Genomic DNA, 18,997 nt, shown 5'->3' with positions numbered 1-18,997 from the left:
CTCCGTGACATTGCCGGAAGTTTGCTAAAAGCGGCGTAAAACCATACTGACCCTTTTGAATGTCTGATAGTATTCGATACGTTGACAACGCTTTTTTGTATGGCTACAATGGAAAGAAATGTATAAGTTGTACAAGTTATTCTAGTTGACATGGAAATACATGTTGCTTTCCCTGTTAAATTTGTGTTGCAGCAATAACTCCGCAATATTACGACAAAATACGTAACGTTTCAACCACTCTTCTCAATTACTACAAGACCGCCTCCGTGGTCTAGTGGTAGAGCGTCTGCCTTGAGAGCGAAAGGTCCGGGGTTCGATCCCTGGCCGCTCCATACCAAAAAGACGTTACAAAATGGTACTTGTTGTTACCCTGTCTGGCGCTCGGCATTAAGGGGCTAAAACAAGGACTGGTCGACTCGGAGTCGGTATACTGTGTCTGAGTGGGGTATTCATGTTAAACTGCGGCATGGTATCTCAGTGGGCTTGCACTATAAAATCGGCTTACGTCCGGACTAGTACAAGTAGCCACACACACGTGCATGTACATCGCTATATGAGTGTAATAATCTTGAACGCGACGTTAAACCCCGTTTCACCTCACATCAACAACATTATACAAGTCCTCAATGGACACAGTGAACGCCGAGATTCCATTATCGTACACCGAACCGATTCTTTAAAATATTTGGCCATGATACAAGACGTTATATACACTTCAATACAGAATTCACATCGAAATGTCGGTTATCCCCAGAGAAGTCGTTGACTCATTAATCACCTGACTACTTTATCATAACACTAAGATGAGTCAGTATAATAATATTTGCAGATATTTGGCTCCACCTTGAACTTGCTATCAATTTGCCCATGAAACGCGAACCTTCATCCAGAGAAAGTCCGAACTTCAAAATATCATCATAAATGCATTACGTCCTTTTTCATTCCATGGGACAAAGCCTTGGCGTTTTATGATCTTGTTTGCGTCCTTAAGAAAACACATTGCACATACGCCAAACCAGGGCATCAAGTTTGAAATCTTAAAGTCCCCATGATCTATGATGGTATCTCCAACAAGGTGAAGCAGATCAGGAATAATGTGTGGATAGTAAACTCAGTTTTTTTGCGACACTTCTAAATTATAATACGCATTTACAATTTATGACTAAAAAGTATTCACAATGTGAATGAAAGATAAGGATGGAGTTTGGCTGAGATCCCTCGGCGTACGTGCTTCAGACGAGTATCAGTCTGGGGAGTGCAACACTCTCAGCGTATCAGCCTGTGCAGTTTGTTTGTTTTCTTAGAGGCCGAGTAGAACTATCGCACCCCACACTTTGTGAAACAACAAATAAACCACGTTGAATACCTACCGCGTTACGTGAAGAAGGATAGGGGATTGCACAAACTAGTTGGTACTTTTTGTTTGTGATATTGGTATTACGAAATATCACCACAGCGACGTGAGAAATGGGATGAAGCTGTTATCTTCTGGCTTGGATGTGTTTGCAATTCTTTGCCGTTATGTAATGTATTGACAAAAACATAAAACGTTCTTGTATTTCTGTAGTGTTCATTATTATGAAATATCAGCGTAGAAATACGACAGGTGGGGTGATTTCTTTGCGTTATTTTCTTGTTTGCAAATATCATAGGACATATTGCCTTGTTTTTCGTGCGATGTATAACTGAAATGAAATGTGCTGAAATGCAAATTGTCATACGTGGAATGTCAGATATGCTATCAGATTATAATTATTATGCTGAAATGTCATACATTTCAGGACGCACAGTCTTGTATATCGCAGTGTTTGAAAGTGGTTAATGTGAGTGGGTACTCGCTTTCAGCAATATTCCAGTAACATCACGGCATGGGCCTAGGGGCTTCACACATTGTACCCATGTGGGGATCGAACCGGGGCCTACAGCGTGGAAAGGGAACGCTTTAACCACTAGGCTACCCCACCGCCCCTTAGATGTTATGAATCAGTCAGTTTTAACTAATTCCTGGAACCCGTTTCCTTGTAATGGATAAGATCTTGATTGTTGAACAAATACACACTCCAGAGCTTTAGAATAGCGAAGTATCATTAAGTGGAAGTTATTGATCTTAACCTCGGCAATTTGCCTCCTGAATGAATATGGCTAAGTGAATGGGTTTGGTTTAACATTGCTTTGAATTTGTCCGACTGATTTGGGACGAAAACAGGAAGTGGTGGAGGCTTTTGACGCTTACCACTCTCTCTTGAAACCCACCGGCACGGATGTGGTGTATGCAAATCAAACATAATTATCAGGGCCAATCTAGGGCTCGAACCCATGAGCAAGTGATCTTGGAAAGCCTAAGGGACGCAACTCACCACAACCCGTGCACCCCATCGTAATGAGCTGGAATAATTTCCTTTGTAGAAGACACATGTTTATATGGATGAAGTCCGGTCTATCGATATTTCACTGTGCTCAAATATTCATTTCTCTGATCTGTTATGAGTTCATCATTTAGCAATATTTCAGCAATATCACGGAAAGAAAATGCAACTTGGACCATTTGGGGGTCGAATCCGGTCTTCGGTGTAATGGGCGAACGCCGTTTGGTTAGCCAAGCGTTTGTTATGTAGAATCAAGACAACAAGGCACGCCTACAATGTCTCAATGCATAGATGCTTAAGCTTATATTTAGGTTCTTAAGTGCCAAGAATTTTTCAAAGAGCGTGATTTAGTGTTTACGCTGCATCCCCAGTGTCAGCCCACCCACCCCTTCCGTTACGTCAATATATCGTTAGGCAGCGAAGGGTGGTGTTAAATGCATTGTTATCCTTCTTAACCCAATCTGATGGTTAATACTGAACGCCCGTACTGTCAGCTGCGATGCTTCACTAGGGTCAACTGGTATGCTTCCTGGTCTAAATGAGTGAGTAAGTTGTGTTTAACGCCGCTTTTAACATTCGAGATTTCGATTTCTAATAATCATTGGTCGGCGAGGAAATGCAGTTGGTCTTTGGGAAGCGGGGCAGTCGGTAGCCTAGTTGTTAAAGCGTTCGCTCGTCACGCCAAAGACCCTGGTTCGATTCCCGACATGGGTACAATGTGTGAAGCCCATTTCTGGTGTCCCCCGCAATGATATTGCTGGAATATTGCTAAAAGCGGCGTAAAACCATACTCACTGACAGACTTTGGGAAGGCAATGCGTTTGCTGCTTCATGTCATAAATTACTGAGTGTAATGAAAACACGGGAACTCGATTTTATCTGGCTCTTTGTCCACAATTTTGCCCTAAAAAGCCTATAGTAGTTTTAGAAATGATTCTATTATAAATCAGGTTATTATTTTTTTCCATATTCTATGTCTGAAAAACTCAATGTTGTCAGTTTCAATGTACACATATGATTCACTTTGAACGTCAGAGAGTCTTTTGTATTCCAATATCGTATTTTCTTTCTGCACCAGCTGAACGTACATGATATGGTTATGGTATTTCATGTTTACTTGGTAAACACATTACAGGGCATATCTTCCTGAATAAGCACCCTTGTCTTTGATACAATTAAAAATATACCAGGTACAAAAACATATTCTAGCAATGAAACGTATCACAACTTTTAGGCTGTGGTGGCCTTGGCGTATTTCAGAGCAAGTGCAACATTGCTACAGCCAGTTTGCATATAGCGAACTCGATATCGTAGTTAGAACCATACTTCAACATGTTGAGTCATGTTGAGTCAGTGAGTGAATCTGGTTTAAAGTCGCTTGAACAGTGTCGTTAACCCGTTGTTGTTTTTTGTTTGTTTGTTGTTTAACGCTGCAAGTGGCAATATTCGAGCTTTATGACAGCGGTCTGTAAATAATCGAGTCCCTTACCAGACAATCCAGTGATTGACATCATGAGCATCGATCCACGCAAATGGGATCTTTTAACGTCTTTTTGGTGTGAACCGGCCGGGGATCAAACCCCTCTTGATATCGCTGGACTGTTGCCAAAAAAACCTCACTCACCTACCATCCCTTGTTACACAAGCCAGGTTAAATCGGCAGACTCATTACAAAACCAAATTTGTCGTTCCTATTTATGAAATCACAACCAGGTTATAACGCCAAACTCGTTATAACGCCAAAGACGTCACTTCCAATTCAGAACATACATGTATAGTAACCTAGTTATAACGTCAAACTCGTTATAACACCAAAGACGTCACTTTTAATTCTGAACATACATGTATAGTAACCTAGTTATAACGTCAAACTCCTTATAACGCCAAAGACATCGCTTCCAGTTTATTTCCCACATGTACGTTAACAAAACGTTACATCAAATGCGTCACTTCTATCCATTATTAGTTTTAAAGTCACATTCATAATAACGCCACGGCTTCCAATGTTTAAATTATTGCACCATAAAAATCGTCATGTATATGCATATACACACAAGAATGCATGTAGATACATACAGCCAAAGTCATAAACGGATTTTGTGTTTAGACAGGGCCACGACGCAGCAGGGAAATATAGGGCACTCTCTACGTGTTTGAAAGATTGCCGTTCCGTCAGATGTTTGAATGAGTATGTCGATGAAGGATAAAGATAAACATATTAGCGGCAGGGGAGCCCCATGATGTCATTACCGAGGGGGCAGAAATTTGTCTCTGATAGCAGCTACCAACGTCTCATCACGTAGTCGCTGCTGTCGTCACTGCTGGCGGTGGTGCTGTCTGAGTGCAGCTCACCCACTAATTCATCCCCTGCTTACATTGTGTATGTTATACACGAGTGCCGTTCAGGCGAATAAACTTATTCTGGGTCAGTGAGTGAGTTGGGTTCAACGCAGCTATAAACAGTATTCTGGGGTTACATCACGGCGTGTCAGCTGCATGTGGGAGGAAATCCCGAAGTGATGCAGGTCTTAAACCTCTACCAGTATGGTGACACATACGAGTCCGGGTATGGTGCTGACAAATCTAGAAACATAATCGAGGCGAAATGGGATTCGGACCCACGATCATAGGTTTCTGGCGTGTCCGAGGAACGCAATTCTGCACAGCGAATTGCGGCGCCTTGGACGACTAAGGAAGCGTATGCATGGAAGCATACGGGTCGACATACACGGATTCTACACCCTGATCCATTTCGAGAATCGAACCAGGCGGGAACCCCAATCTGGATGGGAAGAGGTGTTTTTTTCGTAAGAGCCGTACTGAGACAGCTAGAGCTAAAAATTGAAAGATCTATAAAGTTTAGCCCACACGTGACCATCTCGTGTATATATACAACTGTGGGATTCCTCTCTTCAAAAAGCGAATTCGACCTTTCTGCTTTTTTAATTAATTGGTTTGCTTGGATTTATTCTTCAAAATCCGATGTTCGAAATGAAACATAAAACTAGAATCCTTAATTATTATTTTTTTATAAATATAGAGTCGAAAGGATGAAGTAAACATCAAATTTCCTGCAGCAGTTTGTCAAATGTGACAGGAATGTGACAGGAATGTGACAGGAATGTTTGCATTGTATAGCGTTTACAAGCGAACTAGGACACACGCGTAGCACAAGTTCACGTAGAGCTATGAATATTGTTTAAGCAATGATGCATATGTTACAACCAATCTGTGCAACTCCATCGTCAAGGAAACAGTTTGTGATGTTTTATACAGTAACATAATAATATAAAAAATGCTTCAAACTAGAATCTGTATTCTTTTCCACATTCCTGACTTTTAGGTTTTTCTTATCCGTAAACCAAGTAATTAAAAATAAAATGACTACGACGATGTTACCTCATGTCCTAAACACAGACTTTCGACAATCGGAGCGCCAAGATCGTTTTGTGGAGGGAGGGCCTGGAGAGTACCGTTATAGTGTTTAAACACTGACGCCGAAGACGTTCTCTATTATTTCTTAATCTTGTTTTTACATAAATATTCCCCATGAAAAAAAGATGATGCGAGATGTGTAGGTATTTCCATATATTCTGTAACAATAATTTCACTCTCGCAAAGTAGAAAAAAATATAACCTTGATACAGAACCAAAGTTCCAAAGTCTTGACGCACATCAATCATATTACTCATTAGCCCCGGTAGCGTTCAACATAGAGCCATTCATAGCTTGTGCACAGTCTCGACAGGAAGGGTCACCCGAAGAGACCCTGCGTGCCTTGATGACGACAATGTTCAAGTTTCTGGGGGGTAGGGACATATCTTGAGGGAGAATTCCCATACACCTGTAGGCGGCATGTGGACCCTGGGAGTTGGAAGGGGAATCCCGACATCACACGGCGAGGTCACAGGTTAAAGAGATATGTCTTGAGTATGAAAAACACGGTTGAAATTCAGATTCCAATGTTGGCAAAAGGCATAGATGTTTGCAGGAACACGTTGCGAAGTTCAAGGTGGCCGAGTGGTATGTAGAAGTATGCGTTACAGTTGTGGAACATATGGCTGACAGACAAGCGATTAAAGTGCCAGTGTAAATGTGATATTAAACATATGTCTAAACGCTGGATGGCTTTCAAAACACAATAAGTTGGTGTATTTAGTTTTCCAATTCCGTGTGATTTACTACACGTCAAACATTAAACACGTCATTACTCGAGTAGCCAAACCGCAAAATCAATTTCACAGTTCCAAAACGCCTTGAAGGAGGCATCGTTGTAAACTGGGACCGTATACATTAACTCGATCAACGTTGTTATCTTACCGGCAAATCCTTATCGTCATAGGATGAAATGTCGACTGTCCGCTTGTCTCAAAATGTGGATAAAACGAAATGTTCGTTGATCCCAAGGACATCGGGGTAACGAGGTTTCACTTTATTTTTTGCGATGCCTGTGCCCAATAAACAGATATACGTTATCAATGTGATCACTGGATGCTGTCAATAGTATTTAAACAACGTTTCAGAACAACGGCTAGGACATAGCATACGTCTTGGGAAAACGTTTTATATTTTACGGTTAATTACTCCAACCCGGTAACTAATATTGTTGATCATAGCTCACCGATAAAGTGCGTGAATTAGTGAGTCTGGTTTACCTTTGCAAGCGTTGTCTAGCAACGTCCTTGTCCATGTGTCAAATAATGCTTTCAATGAATTTAAATTAGTGTTTTTATCGTACATTCAAGAAAATTGGTACAGTTTTCATCTGTTTCAGCTTCATGTGACCACTTTAGATGTCAAGCCTCAGTTACATTTTATTTATAATTCAGGACGTTTCCGTGATCCCTAATTCACTGTCCACTGTGGTTATGAAAATAGGTACCTTTACCCCGGCAATGAAGAACAATTAGGTCGCCTAGCTAATGTTAATCAACTGTGGCCAAGAAATTATGCTATGTTTTTCGCTCGGAAGTTAAATGCAAATGTTTCCAATCAATGTGAAGGTCAGACAAATGTAAAGGTCAAGGTGAATGTAGCATATTCAGGTCCTTCATCGTCATGTAAGAAAGGTTGATCACACAGTTGTCGAGGTCACAGCGAGTGCACGCTAAACCTCGGGTCATGACACTCTTAAGTTTCAAGGTCATTAATCACCGATATGCAAGCGTTCAAACCAAAGGTGGGTAATACAAATGTTCAAATAACCTGGGCGCACCATGTTTCTAAGAATTATGGCACAGTTGTATCAATGTGAAATGTTAGATAATTAAACTTGAAGAAAGTAAAACAAAACTAGTAGCACTCACTTCCAACAAAAGTCTAATCCGCATGTCGAAAGCAAATTTTATTCTGTTTACGCGAAATAATGAAAAAAATCGTGTTTTATATTGATATGCTGAGGATATCATAGGATAAATTCGTCAAAAACATTTTGATATGATAGGGTCTAAAAGCATTGATCAGCGGGATACTTTGAAATTTTACATTTGTTCAAACAGCTTCAATTATGCAAGTTACAATTCAGGCCGAAGTAAGTCAAAAACTGGAAAGTGTTAAGATGATAAAGGGGCTGTCGGGTAGCCTTGTGGTTAAACCGTTCGCTCGTCACACTGAAGACCCGGGTTCGATTCCCGACATGGGTACAATGTGTGAAGCCCATTTCTGGTGTCCCCCGCCGTGATATTGCTGGAATATTGCTAAAAGCGGCGTAAAACCAAACTTACTCACTCACTCATTTTATTACACGGTATTATTTAAAAAAGAAAAACTTTCTCATTAGCATTCTCAAAAGCACTTCACATTAGTACGATATTTTATGTAAAAAGGAAATCCCGACAGTTTTTACATCAAAGTGGACCATACAATCTAATAAAAGATCGGTTTATAAAAACATTGTCAGATATTTGGGTGTATATTTTATAAGACATTTCTCACACGACCAAGTCGTGACTCTCTCGCTTAGACTGCTCCGAGTCCCAGGAACACACGGCTCACCCGACTCACATTTGTGTCTCGCAAGTGTTTCTCTGCTCCCGTCTTTGCATGCACACATGCATTTCCAGGAATTCTTGGAACTAGCCTGACATTTACTGAACACAATGCAAACAAATGCAGATGTGCCGTGTAAATATGAGTGTAATAGTTAAAACACTCTTCAAGCAGGTTGGGTTCTTGAAGAACTAGGCGGAATAATTCCATGGATTAAACAAGGATCCGTACTCTCGCAGAATCTTCATTATCGTAAAAAGACTTTATGAGCTTCTTTCACAAAGATATTTTGAGTTCCTCGGATGGTTTTGAAAAAATCCACGAATATGTGGCTTTTTGATGATTGCAACACATGTAAATGGGGTAGAAACATATTCACAGAATTGATGTTTTATTTGGATATATGGGACAAGCGATGGGTTAAGGGAAAGATATCTTATTTTACTCTCTTTCACAGCAGTGGGATTAAGTTAACAGTTTCAAGTTTTGCAATTTCTGCAAACAAATGTATTTTTATGAACTCCGCGATTGTCTTGGAACTCCGGTAATGATTCTGCCATGCCTCAAACAGGAGTCCCCGAGCACTAACTCATTTGTAGGTAAAACGAAATATCAGAACTGCTGAGAATAGAGGAATATTACTTAAAGAGGAATCAAGGACAGTTGTTTGGGGTTTGGGGAATTATAAACCTGTTTTGGTTAACGGTTTTACAGTCACATTTCCAATGCATTTTGAAGAATATGGCTTCATGTACTGACTCGCCATTTTTTAATCTTACAAATGCAAGAGCGTTTATTTCAGCGTATTGAATAAACCGTACGTAAAAGTTCCGCGTTCGATCGTAGGCTAAACTCGATCACGCGTTGTGTGCACACATTATAAATGCTTTCACAATCATGTTAGAATAAATATCACAGTTCCTATCGACAGAACAGAAATAATGATTTGACCGGGCCAGTGAATTGCTATGGAGTGACTAGGTCTGTGGAGCTGTAATGCTTTGACATGGCCAGTTGAGCTGTAATGTCTTCTTAGGGGCAGTGGAGCTGTAATGAGTTGACTGCGCCGCTGGAGCTGTAATGTGCTGTCTGGGTCAGTAGAGCTGTAATGTGTTGTCTGGGCGAATAGAGCTGTAATGTGTTGTCTGGGCGAATAGAGCTGTAATGTGTAGTTTGGGCAAATAGAGCTGTAATGTGCTGTCTTGGCCAATAGAGCTGTAATGTGTTGTCTGGGTCAACAGAGCTGTAATCTGTTGTCTTGGCCAATAGAGCTGTACTATGTTATCTGGGCCAAAAGAGCTGTAATGTGTTGTCTTGGCCAAAAGAGCTGTAATGTGTTGTCTGGGTCAGTAGAGCTGTAATGTGTTGTCTGGGCGAATAGAGCTGTAATGTGTTGTCTGGGCGAATAGAGCTGTAATGTGTTGTCTGGGCGAATAGAGCTGTAATGTGTTGTCTGGGTCAGTAGAGCTGTAATGTGTTGCCTGGGTCAGTAGAGCTGTAATGTGTTGTCTTGGCCAATAGAGCAGTAATGTGTTGTCTGGGCGAATAGAGCTGTAATGTGTTGTCTGGGTCATTAGAGCTGTAATGTGCTGTCTGGGCCATTATAGCTGTAATATGTTGTCTGGGTCAGTAGAGTTGTAATGTGTTGTCTGGACCAATAGAGCAGTAATGTGTTGTCTGGGCGAATAGAGCTGTAATGTGTTGTCTGGGTCAGTAGAGCTGTAATGTGCTGTCTGGGCCATTATAGCTGTAATGTGTTGTCTGGGTCAGTAGAGCTGTAATGTGTTGTCTGGGCGAATAGAGCTGTAATGTGTTGTCTTGGCCAATAGAGCTGTAATGTGTTGTCTGGGTCAGTAGAGCTGTAATGTGTTGCCTGGGTCAGTAGAGCTGTAATGTGTTGTCTTGGCCAATAGAGCAGTAATGTGTTGTCTGGGCGAATAGAGCTGTAATGTGTTGTCTGGGTCATTAGAGCTGTAATGTGCTGTCTGGGCCATTATAGCTGTAATATGTTGTCTGGGTCAGTAGAGTTGTAATGTGTTGTCTGGACCAATAGAGCAGTAATGTGTTGTCTGGGCGAATAGAGCTGTAATGTGTTGTCTGGGTCAGTAGAGCTGTAATGTGCTGTCTGGGCCATTATAGCTGTAATGTGTTGTCTGGGTCAGTAGAGCTGTAATGTGTTGTCTGGGCGAATAGAGCTGTAATGTGTTGTCTTGGCCAATAGAGCTGTAATGTGATGTCTGGGCGAATAGAGCTGTAATGTGTTGTCTGGGCGAATAGAGCTGTAATGTGTTGTCTGGGCGAATAGAGCTGTAATGTGTAGTCTGGGCGAATAGAGATATAATGTGTTGTCTGGGCCGCTGGAGCTGTAATGTGTAGTCTGGGCGAATAGAGCTGTAATGTGTTGTCTGGGCGAATAGAGCTGTAATGTGCTGTCTGGGCGAATAGAGCTGTAATGTGCAGTCTGGGCGAATAGAGCTGTGATGCGTTGTCTTGGCCATTAGAGCTGTAATGTGTTGTCTGAGCCATTAGAGCTGTGATGAGTTGAACGGTACAGTGGAGCTCTAACGTGTAGAATGGACCAGTGGAGCTGTAATGAATTGAATGGGACAGTAGAGCTGTTATGAGTTGACTAGTCCAATAGAGTTGTAATGGGTTTAATGGGACAGAAGAGCTATCACTGGGCCAGCGGAACTGTTGTGAGTCGACGAGGAGATATAATGTGGCGACTAGATAGTGGAGCTGTAGTGAGTTGACTTGGGCAATAGAGCTCTTATAGGTTTTCCTGAGCCAGTTGAGTTGTAATGAGATGACTGGGACAGTGGATCTGTAATGAGTTAACTGAGCCAGTGTAGCTGTTTTGAATTAACTGAGTGAATGGAGCTTAAATTAGTTGACTGAGTCAGTGGATGTGAAATGCATGTGTGTCGGTATATCGAGACGTGATTCTGAAGTAGAGAAGGCTTGTGTGGCGGTATATCGAGACGTGATGCTGAAGTAGAGAAGGCCTGTGTGGCGGTATATCGAGACGTGATTCTGAAGTAGAGAAGGCCTGTGTGGCGGTATATCGAGACGTGATGCTGAAGTAGAGAAGGCTTGTGTGGCGGGATATCGAGACGTGATGCTGAAGTAGAGAAGTCTTGTGTTGCGGTATATCGAGACGTGATGCTGAAGTAGAGAAGGCTTGTGTGGCGGGATATCGAGACGTGATGCTGAAGTAGAGAAGGCCTGTGTGGCGGTATATCGAGACGTGATGCTGAAGTAGAGAAGGCTTGTGTGGCGGTATATCGAGACGTCGACGTGATGCTGAAGTAGAGAAGGCTTGTGTGGCGGGATATCGAGACGTGATGCTGAAGTAGACAAGGCTTGTGTGGCTGTATATCGAGACGTGATGCTGAAGTAGAGAAGGCCTGTGTGGCGGTATATCGAGACGTGATTCTGAAGTAGAGAAGGCCTGTGTGGCGGTATATCGAGACGTGATGCTGAAGTAGAGAAGGCTTGTGTGGCGGTATATCGAGACGTCGACGTGATGCTGAAGTAGAGAAGGCTTGTGTTGCGGTATATCGAGACGTGATGCTGAAGTAGACAAGGCTTGTGTGGCTGTATATCGAGACGTGATGCTGAAGTAGAGAAGGCCTGTGTGGCGGTATATCGAGACGTGATTCTGAAGTAGAGAAGGCCTGTGTGGCGGTATATCGAGACGTGATGCTGAAGTAGAGAAGGCCTGTGTGGTATATCGAGTTGGGTTGGTGTTGGTGATATTTGGCGCTATATCGACTGCGGTTCGACGTCGCGACCAAGATTTTTTCACTTATGCATGCACGCGTGTGTGCGTGTAGTCCCAACTAATGCCGTTTTTATAGTGCCAGCATACTGAGATACCATGTCGCAGCTTAACATGGATTCCCAACTCAGATTCAGTATAGTGACTACGCATCGGCCAATACTTGTATTACCCCTTTTGTGCTAGGCCAGGCATGGTAACAGCAAGCAACATCTTTAACATTTTTGGGTATGACGCGGCCGTGGACGCTCTACCACTCGACGACGCAGGCGGTCTCCGGGCAGACGCTATACGACTAGAACACGGCAGACGGTCTACCACTAGACCACGGAGGCGGTCTCCAGGTAGACGGTCTACCACTAGACCACGGAGGCGGTATCCAGGCAGACGGTCTACCACTAGACCACGGAGGCGGTCTCCAGGCAGACGGTCTACCATTAGACCACGGAGACGCTCTCCAGGTAGACGGTCTACCACTTGACCACGGAGGCAGTTTCCAGGTAGACCGTCTACCACTAGTCCACGGAGGCGGTCTCCAGGCAGACGGTCTACCACTAGACCACGGAAGCGGTTTCCAGGCAGACGGTCTACCACTAGACCACGGAGGCGGTCTCCAGGCAGACGGTCTACCACCAGCCCACGGTGGCGGTGGCGATGTTGCGGTCATTAGTAATTGTTGTCAATCTGGTCCACTTGGTGTTAATGCGCAAAGACATCTAGCTAGCAGCACATGCCTTCTTTGTAAAGGGAATGTTTTGGAGATGTTTTGCTCTCGTGCTGTTTGCTATTTCGTACCGATCAAATATGTGATTATTGCGGTATATCGAACTATGGATGGTGGATGTTTCAAGGACCCGTATTGGACGGTATTGGTGCAGTCTGTTTACTTTTTCTAGGGGAGGAAAGTATTTGGTTCCGATAGAAAGAATTTTTAGCAAAAACAGTAATAGGACCTCAGAGTTTCAAAAAACACATGATTGTTCACTGAGAAAAAGTGTGTTATGGTACCCCAAAGATGTATGTCTTGAAGACCCGTCAGAAAACTAATCTCTTCCAAACACCCTAAAACCAGCAGATATCCATGTTCGGGAGATGCGGGATGGCGGTTGCGCGAGGTTACGTTGACCATTTTGTTGCTGAAGCAGTTGAGTTGAACAATATCCGGACAACAAGTCATGTGCTATTATTAGGACTTCACTTGGTCTTCGGTGTTTGCTTCTTAGCAACCTTCCCTTTGAATCATCAGTTGGTTTGGAAAACGGGAATTTGGAACATATGATAAGATTCAACTAAACATAAGTGTCTTTTTTTTCTTTAAGCAGTAAAATCCAAATAAAAATACTCAGGTTGACGAGCTATATCCAGTACACGTGTTCTTGGGAACCAGATAGAACGTACAAGGTACAGTATACTTACATGCGGGGGTGGTGGCTCCCACACTCTTCATATCACGGTGTTTATCCCTCTCAGCAGTGTTAATGTTTACGCGTGCATGTTCCCCACTGCACCAGAATCATAAAGTGTGTACATATGAACCCTGCTCCAAATCTTCCCCCGTTCTGTCTTTCATCACCAGGTGTTTTCATCTTTCCAAAATATTGATGTCTGCAAGACAAACATTATTATTTCACAAGTTTGACTGCACAAAGGATGATATATCTTATGAAGCTAAAGCGACAAACCCCAAACATCAAAGGCAAAAATATGTTCACGTTAGTAAACGCTTTTTAGATGGTCCTATCTGACGAGTTTATGTAAGTTCTACATGTCCCTCGTGTATCCGACACGTAAGATTTAATTATACTTCTGAGTATTTTTACGAAAACAAAATATCCCCTTTCAAAGGTAATCAGCGCGTGTTGCAAAATGGATATTTTTGGGTTTAGTACAGCTGTAGTAAGTTATGGTGAGTGTAAGTTTTACCGCCGTTTTTAGCAGTATAACGGCAATGTCAAGGTGAGAGATACCGTTTTACACATTGTACCCTTCTTGGGGATCGAACCAGGGTCTTCAGTATGACACCGCTTTAACCACCATTCAGCTCTGCTAAGCACTATACATGGATCATATTAAAATATTCAGTATCATGAACTGTATGTAGGTTTAATGGTGGTCGCGCAGACAGTCCAGTTTTCTAAGGCGCCGCAATTCTCTGTGCTGAAATACGACTGGCAGAGACGTGCAAAAGCTGAAGATCGTAGATCACAATCTAGATTTGCTCAGTACTAATTACTGGCCTGTCAGCATCTGACCCATACCCGCTACAGTATCTGACGATTTAGGTAAGAATCCCAGATTCTCCCTGACTACGGCTCTGTTTGTTCAATGTCGGTGCTTGTTGGTAATACTATCATTGGACTGAATCATAAAGCTGTCATGTTGAATACATTTCAAAGCAGTGTTAGACTCTACACACACATACGCAAGCACACACCCATCGTTTTTAATTGAGAAGTGGTCCCATATGAATAGATAGGTATAACTTGAATCAATTCAATCTTGTGCATCCTGGGGCCTGGGCCTGATACCAAGTTCATTGTTAAACATTAGACATAAGATCCTGTAAAATCTCATATAAAACCTGGACTATCTAGCATGCCTGTTTAAAACATCCAAATTCTTAGAATAGCTACAGGAATCTACGTTCGTCTTGCACTATCCTTAATAAAAAATGCCCCAAAAGACATTTTTAGTGATTTCCGATTGCAAAAAACACACAGTCAGGACCCCTAATGTTTCAGGCCTACAATCATCCACAGCGTCCCCAAAGACGCCCCCTGTAGCTTATATATTCGACAAAAATAACACAAACAACAGTGCCAAAGACCGCCAAAAAACATTCCGGTTCTCTGTTGGCTTTAAGTGTCAAAATCTCTCACCCGAGACAGATGGGAGAAACGGAAGTGTTATAATGAAACCTCCGTGAAGCCTCTTTGAGATACCAGCACCAGCAATCACATAAACATAGATTCGTAAGTTATGTAATAGAGAACAACAATTCACATCGCATCAAAACAGATGAAAAGTGCACCTGATGATGTCTTCCTCCCTCTGGTAACGTCATCAGCAGCGACATGCACCTCACCATCGGGACACGGCGGTACCCTGTTCGTTGAGAGGTGCTTGTGTATACTTGCGGGGGTCTGAGCTCTTTCCAAGTAATGTCTTACTTGATCTGCGGGGATATTTAAGACGAACAAGTGCATGTTTATTTTAAGTCCATGGTTCCGCTTGTTGAGGTTAAAAATCCGGTTATTTGGGTATAAGATCAATTCTTCAGAACTCTCAGTTTTCATTTTTTTCACTAAATGTTTCTCAATGTGTACAGTGTTGTTGTTCTTGAAGGCAAGAAGCACATTTTTTTAAACTTCCTCTTTGAATTATTTGCAAAGGTATGTCAATCCCTACCATCAAGCACCAACATCAACATCAATCCCTACACCATCAACCACCAACATCAACATCAATCCCTACCATCAACCAACAACATCAACATCAATCCCTACCATCAACCACCAACATCAACATCAATCCCTACTATCAACCACCAACATCAACATCAATCCCTACCATCAACCACCAACATCAATCCCTACACCATCAACCACCAACATCAACATCAATCCGTACCATCGATCACCAACATCAACATCAATCCCTACCATCAACCACCAACATCAACATCAATCTCAACACCATCGACCACCAGCATCAACATCAATCCCTACCATCAACCACCAACATCAATTTCAATCCCTACACCATCAACCACCAACATCAACATCAGTCCCTACACCATCAACCACCAACATCAACATCAATCCCTACCATCAACAACCAACATCAATATCAATCCGTACCATCAATCCCTACCATCAACCACCAACATCAACATCAATCCCTACCATCAACCACCAACATCAACATCAATCCCTACACCATCAAACACCAACATCAACATCAATCCCTACCATCAACCACCAACATCAACATCAATCCCTACACCATCAAACACCAACATCAACATCAATCCCTACCATCAACCACCAACATCAACATCAATCCCTACACCATCAACCACCAACATCAACATCAATCCCTACCATCAAACACCAACATCAACATCAATCCCTACCATCAAACACCAACATCAACATCAATCCGTACCATCAACCACCAACATCAACATCAATCCCTACCATCAACCACCAACATCAACATCAATCCCTGCCATCCACCACCAACATCAACACCAATCCCTACACCATCAAACACCAACATCAGCATTAATTTCTTTCACCATTAACCACCACAATCAGTGTCAATCCGTACCAATCTTTGTCACGAATATAAATCAAACTCAAAATAACCCACATACCAATACAACTGCTGTGTAAGCTAAATTATAAAGTAAAGCAAACCATGCAATGCTTCATTAATGAACGAAACATTATAACTAAAAATAAATACTTGCACAGTACAGCACATGCATATCGAAATGACTCAACCAGTCCTCACCTGCTCTCTTAAAATTATCTTAACACGATCATTCCAACACTGTAATGCTAGATACAGCCGAGTGTGAACTAATAATGTTACTTGTTCTTTTTTCCGCTCAATTTAAATACCTTTAAGATCACTCCCTAAATCGTATACACATACCACTCTTTGGAAACGCAATTACGGTTGGAATGATAACGTATATATTTTTATACTGGTTTAGCTATGTGTAATCGAGTTTAGAACGGTCCTTACTTTGTGCTCTGTTTACGAAAGCTTGAAGGTCACACATGAGGTGAGGTGTTGTCCCAAATCTCACCCGATGTGGTGTGATCGTTGTCTATTTTGACCCATCTCGTACGATATGCAAATAGATGTATAACCATTTGGGTAATGTAGCATAACATGTATTCTTTGTCAATACTATAAATACAGACCATCTGTCATCTCAATTTATTGTCTTTGTTATCTTTTGTGTCGTCTGTGTTTTCCCGCCACGACAGCAGACGACATTTAGGAGTCAGTGACCTCAAGGGCTGCGTCTAACATTTTCCATGTTTTCATGAACAAAACCTAATCTAGGGTTCCCTTATCGACCGCCAAACCGTACATCAAACCAAGAACGTTATTATTATCATGTTCCACGAATGAACTCCGCGAACTGCCATCATGTGACCCGAGCATCACTGGTATTTTCGCATGTTCCTTGTTCACGCTCTGGCAACCCGGGCACCTTGACTCCGCCTCCTTTGTTGACGTGTTTCTCTGTAAAAATGGAGGTCGCATACTTTCAGCGTAAAGCCTATGTTCACCTAGGTGATGTTACTTAAGCTAAAAATACCCCTGTCTCGTGCCGACCTCTTGTGTCGAGAGGTCAGTAGACCAGGTTGGTGCATTTGTTGCAGCAAGTCTCGCGAGAGTTTGTTGTGTTTACGCCTGAGAACCTGTGACTCTCATTAATAACTTACTTAAATGAACCTCGCTGTAGATACATATTTGGTAACGCACTTAACCGTCATTGTACAAACCTTTCTTTCCTATTAAGTTAAGACGGTACGAGTTAGTGTGTTATAGCACAGCGGGCATAGAGCCAGAGCGTTTCAGGTTGGGCGGTAACAATTAGACTTTATTTAGCATTACCAGGTAAGGTGAACTCTCCTTTGTACCTGTCTGACATTTTTTTAAGATAAACAATCTTCTTCAAGCTGCATAATACATTTGGCGTGGGTGGCTGAACACAAATCAGTCCCCTCGTCTATAATAGTCTGACTCACGGCCAATTATACATATGGTTTATATTCATATTTAAACTTCAAGGCATTCCTCCTCCAAGTCCATGTACATATTTGGTGACAGAGGTTTACATGTAAGCAAACTTAAGCTGCTCTTCAAGCCATAATCCGGATGTCTTTGTGAAGATTGTGCTTTCAAATTGTGAAGGCCTTGCGTGCAGCGTATAGCCTATGACATTTCGTTGTGTGTGTGAGAGCTGACAGCGCCATGGTCGGGGGCACTCGCGACATGATGATGCAACAGTCTGAAACATGCTCCACATCGCGCTTCGCTTCTCTGACAGGGTTTTACATGTAAAATCTACATTTAAAAATCGTTATATAATGTTACTACTACTACTACTACTACTACTACTACTACTACTACTACTACTACAATTGTCACTGTACCTCGTCGTTTGATATCCTGGAGAAAATCCTTGAAACAAACAATTATGCATATAATTTACAAAACCCCACCCACCCCTAATATCAAATGGTCGGTTTCCTACTACGCCTATTACTACATAAGTAGCACCATACCTCTACGTCTACTACTACATAAGTAGCACCATACTACTACGTCTACTACTACATAAGTAGCACCATACCTTTACGTCTACTACTACATAAGTAGCACCATACCTCTACGTCTACTACTACATAAGTAGCCCCATACTACTACGTCTACTACTATATAAATACACCACACTACTACGTCTACTACTACATACGTAGCGCCATACTACAACATCTACTACAGCATAAGTAGCAACCTACTACTTCCTCAACTACTACATTAGTAGCACCATACTACTACGTCTACTACTACATACGTAGCACCCTACTACTGCGTCTGCTACTACATAAGTAGAACCTTACTACTGCGTCTACTACTACATAAGTAGCACCTTACTACTGCGTCTACTACTACATAAGTAGCACCCTACTACTGCGTCTACTACTACATAAATAGCACCTTACTACTGCGTCTACTACTACATAAGTAGCTTCTTGCTACTACGTCTACTACTACATAAGTAGCACCCTACTACTGCGTCTACTACTACATACGTAGCACCTTACTACTG

At 42.1% G+C, this 18,997-nt stretch overlaps 1 protein-coding gene and 1 long non-coding RNA gene across 4 annotated transcripts in view; one reads left to right on the top strand and one right to left on the bottom strand.

Annotated features, from left to right (window-relative positions):
• LOC139449814 (uncharacterized) overlaps nt 1-15,280 on the bottom strand; it is a 99,886-nt gene extending 84,606 nt beyond the window's left edge. The window contains exons 1-2 of the long non-coding RNA XR_011652192.1: nt 15,167-15,280; nt 13,552-13,740 (exon numbers count right to left, since the gene is read on the bottom strand). This is a non-coding gene — a long non-coding RNA (uncharacterized lncRNA). The remainder of the gene's footprint in view (nt 1-13,551; nt 13,741-15,166) is intronic.
• The window catches only part of LOC139449813 (uncharacterized), a 139,019-nt gene that overhangs the window by 95,994 nt on the left and 24,028 nt on the right, over nt 1-18,997 (top strand). The gene's annotated exons all lie outside the window — the stretch shown is intronic.

Source organism: Haliotis cracherodii, unplaced genomic scaffold, assembly GCF_022045235.1.
Source record: "Haliotis cracherodii isolate W230 unplaced genomic scaffold, xgHalCrac1.p SCAF_8, whole genome shotgun sequence".
Classification (NCBI taxonomy): Eukaryota; Metazoa; Mollusca; class Gastropoda; order Lepetellida; family Haliotidae; genus Haliotis; species Haliotis cracherodii.
Note: the sequence above shows the minus strand (reverse complement) of the source record. Positions and strands in the feature narration are given on the sequence as shown.